This window comes from Poecilia mexicana, unplaced genomic scaffold (genome assembly GCF_051168715.1).
Source record: "Poecilia mexicana isolate PSO_F unplaced genomic scaffold, ASM5116871v1 scaffold_15, whole genome shotgun sequence".
Lineage (NCBI taxonomy): Eukaryota > Metazoa > Chordata > Actinopteri > Cyprinodontiformes > Poeciliidae > Poecilia > Poecilia mexicana.
This window is the reverse complement of record NW_028263384.1, coordinates 30,282,127-30,288,335: the sequence shown is the minus strand read 5'-3', so window position 1 is coordinate 30,288,335 and position 6,209 is coordinate 30,282,127.

The following is a 6,209-nucleotide window of genomic DNA, read 5'->3' as shown; positions in this document are numbered from 1 at the left end:
GCCCAGCCGCTCCGTCTGGTTCTGTTCTAGAAACATCAGTGATGCTCTGCAGCTCAGATTATAATCTGAGAAAAAAAAAATCAAAGAATCAGGAATGTCTCCAGTCCGGATCTCCTGGATCCTTCAGATCAGATCCAGGTTTTCATCTCATCACCGGATCTAAAATATTCTGGTTCTCCAGAACTCGTCTGCTCAGTGTCGATATAAACTGGCTGTAGTCGATGCTGACCTGCTGTTGGCAGAAGAATGGATGTGACTGGCTGAAGGCCGAGGATCTCCGTTTCCATGGCGATGATCTGCACAGCGACCCGACCAGGAAGTTCAGTTGGCTCACAAACATCAGAACAGGAAGCTCATGATTATGATTGACATGAAATCCAAACTGAATATTTAAGATCTTTGCATAAATTAATCAAAAATAAAGAAAATGTATTTCAGAAATCTTCATTGTACTTATTCAAATAAGCAATTTATTGGTAAACTTATTACTTAAAGATGGATCAAAAAACAACGGAGAGTGAAGAGTTTTAATGAATTATTGACACCAATAATTTTATCTCTATCTATAAAATGTGTTTCTCTAAATTATCCTAAAGCTATATTAAGAATAAACCAGGGATGATATACATCGTGTATTAACATTAGCTTTAGCAGAGGTTGAGAAACGGACTGTTTTTCATTTATGCCGGTTTCACGTTGCATTTGGACTGGAGACTCAGATCTACCAATCATTTCGAACGGCGCCATGTTTGTTATTTATGAGCGTGAGGCGCATGCGCTGTGCTGGATAGCGGCATGGCGCAGCTTCGACATCATCGTTTTTAAAAAGAGGCGGCTCGTACTTGGCCACACGGAGACAGGCGGTCTGATGTTCGTCCACTCTGAAGTAAAAACTGGATGTTTCTGATCTCCCAAGACGCCGAGTGAACGGCCAGCATAAATGACTCAGAACTTTTATGTTTATCCTGAAATCATCTCCGTTTTGACGGAGGCCTGCTAGTTTGTCGCCTCGTACTTGACCTGCTGAAGATGTGAGGGCGTTTGTTTTTCGGTAGGTTATTTATCTAAGTTGCTTGTTTTTTACATTATGAAGTTATGAAAGCCACTTTTGTGTGTTTGTCACACACGCGCGTCCTGTCACACGCGCGTCCTGTCACACGCGCATCCTGTCACACACGCGCGTCCTGTCACACACGCGCGTCCTGTCACACACGCGCGTCCTGTCACGCATGCGTCCTGTCACACGCGCGTCCTGTCACACGCGCATCCTGTCACACACGCGCGTCCTGTCACACACGCGCGTCCTGTCACGCGTGCGTCCTGTCACGCGTGCGTCCTGTCACACACGCGCGTCCTGTCACGCGTGCGTCCTGTCACACGCGCGTCCTGTCACACGCGCGTCCTGTCACGCGTGCGTCCTGTCACACACGCGCGTCCTGTCACGCATGCGTCCTGTCACACACGCGCGTCCTGTCACACACACGCGTCCTGTCACACACGCGCGTCCTGTCACACACACGCGTCCTGTCACACACGCGCGTCCTGTCACACGCGCGTCCTGTCACACACGCGCGTCCTGTCACGCGTGCGTCCTGTCACGCGTGCGTCCTGTCACGCGTGCGTCCTGTCACGCGTGCGTCCTGTCACACACGCGCGTCCTGTCACGCGTGCGTCCTGTCACACGCGCGTCCTGTCACACGCGCGTCCTGTCACGCGTGCGTCCTGTCACACACGCGCGTCCTGTCACGCATGCGTCCTGTCACACGCGCGTCCTGTCACACGCGCGTCCTGTCACACACACGCGTCCTGTCACACACACGCGTCCTGTCACAGGCGCGTCCTGTCACGCATGCGTCCTGTCACACGCGCGTCCTGTCACACGCGCGTCCTGTCACACACGCGTCCTGTCGTGTGTGTGACAGGACGCCTGCCCTCGGAGGCTCATTTGTCCTGGGAATAACAGATAAATGCTGATTGGATGTAGTTGTGCTCAAAGCTTCCTTTAGGTGTTAATGCCTTGCTTAGTTCCTTCATGTAAGGATTCTTTGTTTTATCTGCATGATCTAGGGGTTTTTCAGAGATTTGAGCCTAAAAACTTTCCTTCTTGATGAATCTGATGGTTTGCTTCTGAACTGCTGCTGGACGACAAACTGACCGTCTTTCCTGTTATTTCAGCTGATAGCTTTTAGTTTTCTCAGTTGTTTTCTCTCCATCGGGATCCACCTGGTCTGCGTTCTGATTGGCTGCCTCCTCCCTGGAGGCGGGCTTCAGCGGCATGATGCTGCCATCACCTAACCGTTCTCCCTCTCCTGCTGTTAATGAACATAGAAAATGTTCCTACACCAGCTGAGAAACGATCCGTTAAGACCAGGAGAACCGGGACGGAGAACGTCTCTCCGGTCTGGTTCTCATGGATCCTTCAGATCAGATCCTGGTTTTCAGCTCTTTAAGTTTTTAAAATCATGTTTTATCTGTTTTTTTCTGGCTGGTTCTGCAGAACTCGTCTGTTCTGGGTTGATAACATAAAACTTCTTCTACCTGAATGATCCATGAAAACATTTTGGTTCCTTCAGAACCTCAGTTGGCCCAGAGAATCATGAAAAAAGGAAAAAATATATTTATTTATTTGTCAATAAGTAAAGTGAATATTAATAAATGAATACACAACTTAAAAAGTATCTAACAAAATGAATATACTGATAACTAAATTAACTAGATAAGTTAATAAATTAACAAACATTAAACTAATAAATAAAATAACTAAATAAATGAGTACATTCCCTAATTTAATTATAAACTAATTAGCTAACAAACTAATAAATGGGCTGATTTGAATCAGTTTGAATATTTTAAATGTTCGGCGCCCCGTAAGGGACATGAGGGTTCCCTCAGTGCCGTCCTGTCAGCCCATCGTTTTTCTGCTATAACCTGAGGCTTTCATGAGGTTTTTCCATCAATCTTAACCCGTAGTATTGTTCTGGTTATCTGATGTAACAATATTTTTTTCACCTGGGTCGGCCATGTTGGATTTAACAAAAATAATTTCTTGCATTTGCCGCTGATGGCCAGTAGTTGATGGTGTATTTTATGATGCATTAGTGTCCACTTCAGTGGTCTGTGTGCATTTATAACTTAAAAATCCACAAGAAGCTCAAGAAAATGGCTTTTAGACAGCTGTCCACTGTAGTGACCGCTATGCATTGTGGAATATCTGAAGTTTTATATCTTTTTCTTTCGGACAGAAATTCACCACAAACCTACGATATAAACAGAAACTTTCCGTAAGAAGGAAAGAAATAAAAATGCATCCAGACTATTTGGATTATTTCTGAGTTATTATCGCGGGTAATAAGTCATCTGACAGTTTTGATCGAGTCTCTTTGTGTTGGTCTGATCCCAACCTGACAGACATAAACATGCAGGGAATAAATTAATTTCCAATCAGTGTTTTGCACCAAAGAGTTATGAATAAACACTGAGGCTCTTTAACGTTTGAAATATTAAATTCACATTTGTGACTGTTTACTAAATAGACCAGCAAATATTGCAGTAAACATATTGCGACCGCAAAAAAAAGATTTCCCCATGTCCCTTACAGGGCTCCGTATGAAAACTTTATGGCGTGTTTATATTGATAATTAATTCTGAATGATTTGTGTTTTAATGAAGCTGTGTTGGCGGTGTGTGTGTGTGTGTGTGTGTGTGTTGTTTACAGTAGCTCTGAGGCTCCTGCCTCTTTAAATGAAAATCCCGTTAATGAAAATCCCCTGGCGCTCCCCACCCCCCCCCCCTCCGGTCTCCCTCCGCTCCGTGGCAGGGAGTCCGGACGGGACCGGAGCTGGATCCCGGACCACCGCGGACCCGTCCTCCCAGCCAGGTACGGTACCGTTCCCCCCAGCAGTCCCTCCCCCGGGTCACCGCGGCTGCCTCCCCCTGCTGAGCCGACAGTTGCTGTCGGAACCGGACGGAGCTGTTCTCCGGGTCTGGGCTCTCCCCGACAGGTACGGGTTGATTTCGGGGTGTTTGCTGGTTTCTGTGCACAGGGCGGCCCTGCAGGGCGGAGCTGAGAGCGGGGGGCGGGGTTACCTGGTTCAGGTGGAAAGTCATCAGCCTGTTTCTATGACAGGCTGGAGCTTTTAGTTCAGAGACTGAACACATTTCTCCAGTCAGCTGCTCTGCTGGTTCTGGTCCAGTTCCTCTGGTTCCGTCAGGCTGATGCAGAGCTGACCTTTACTCAGCCTGAGCCTGAGGGGACGCTCCATTTACCAGCCAGTCTGACCTTTCAGACGGGGCCACTTTATTAGGTACACCTGATGGATGAATCGAGCAGTTGCTCTCCAGGCTGCCTGAGGCTCTCTGTGGTTTCCCTTCAGAGGCTGGCCCGGTTCTGCAGAACCGTTGATCTGGATCTCTGTTGGGGTCCACAGATTGGTCCGATTGGGAGGAGCCCAGGAGGAAGGATGGATCCGGAGCCTGCAGAGGCTCAGCATCGTCTCTGTCAGATTCCTCTCTAAACTTAGTCGGTGACATTCGACGCTGAGCAGAACCAGCTGCTCTGGGATCAGCCTCCCCACCCTGAACAACAGGCTACATGCTACAGGCTACATGCTACATGCTACAGGCTACATGCTACAAGTTACAGGCTACATGCTACATGCTACATGCTACAGGCTACATGCTACAGGCTACATGCTACAAGCTACATGCTACAGGCTACATGCTACAGGTTACAGGCTACATGCTACAGGCTACATGCTACAAGCTACAGGTTACAGGTTACATGCTACAGGTTACATGCTAAAGGCTACATGCTACAGGCTACATGCTACAGGTTACATGCTACAGGTTACATGTTACATGCTACAGGTTACATGCTACAGGCTACATGCTACATGCTACAGGCTACATGCTATAAGTTACAGGCTACATGCTACAGGTTACAGGCTACATGCTACAGGCTACATGCTACATGCTACAGGCTACATGCTACAAGTTACAGGCTACATGCTACAGGTTACAGGCTACATGCTACAGGCTACATGCTACAAGCTACATGCTACAGGCTACATGCTACAGGTTACAGGCTACATGCTACAGGCTACATGCTACAAGCTACAGGTTACAGGCTATATGCTACAGGTTACATGCTACAGGTTACATGCTACAGGCTACATGCTACAGGCTACATGCTACATGCTACAGGTTACATGCTACAGGTTACATGCTACATGCTACAGGCTACATGCTACATGCTACAGGTTACATGCTACAGGTTACATGCTACAGGTTACAGGTTACATGCTACAGGCTACATGCTACAGGTTACAGGCTACATGCCATATCCATGATCCAGGTTGGGGTTAGCATCTGGGAAAACTGTTATTAGAGGTCCTTTTAATGATTGTCATCCAGACTGAGAACAACAGGGATCCTGGTGAGGATCCATTTCTGCTCCTGGTTCTGGATGGTTCTGGACTCAGGGATGGAGTGATGTCATCATTCCTAAAATTAACCAGATTCAGGTATAAAGCCACTTGAGAAGCTGTTGCATCTCCTGAGCCAAACGGTCTGATGGACAGGAAACAGGTCCAGGTTCTGACCCACTGACTGCTGGAGATGATTCCAGAGACCTGGTGCTGTTTTCTGGACCAGGCGGTTCAGATTAGCTAAACGTTTTTGGATAAACGCGTAGTTTAAGAGTTTCGTCCCGTCAGGTGAGAGCATTGATCAGGAAGAACATGGAGGGTCGTTGAAGAACCTTGGTGGTTCTTGTGGCCCAGGTTCTGGTTCCCACTGGACTTCCTGCTTCCCCTATTGGCCATTAGCATGGATAGGCTAGCACTAGCATTGAATAGGCTAGTGTTAGCTTTGGCTAGGCTAGCATTCAAATTTATGTTAGCTAACAACTAGCATACCAAAGCCAGGGATTACTGCTGGGCAGCGCTGACTGAGAAGACATACTGGACCCAGTAGGTTCTGGTCCCAGAGGTCCCAGTGAACGGGTTTGGTTCTACTGGCTCTGGTCCCAGTGAGGTATTTGCCTCCTGTTGCTGACCTTTTCCTATCGGACCTCTCGGCGTTATCAGCTCCAGATAACGAGACGTTTCCTGCCGGCTCCTGATTGTGTCCGTGGGAGACCCTGTAGAGCCGGTGGGGTTGGGGGTCTGGAAGAATCTGAGGGTCTATATTAACCCGGTGAATCACGGCGA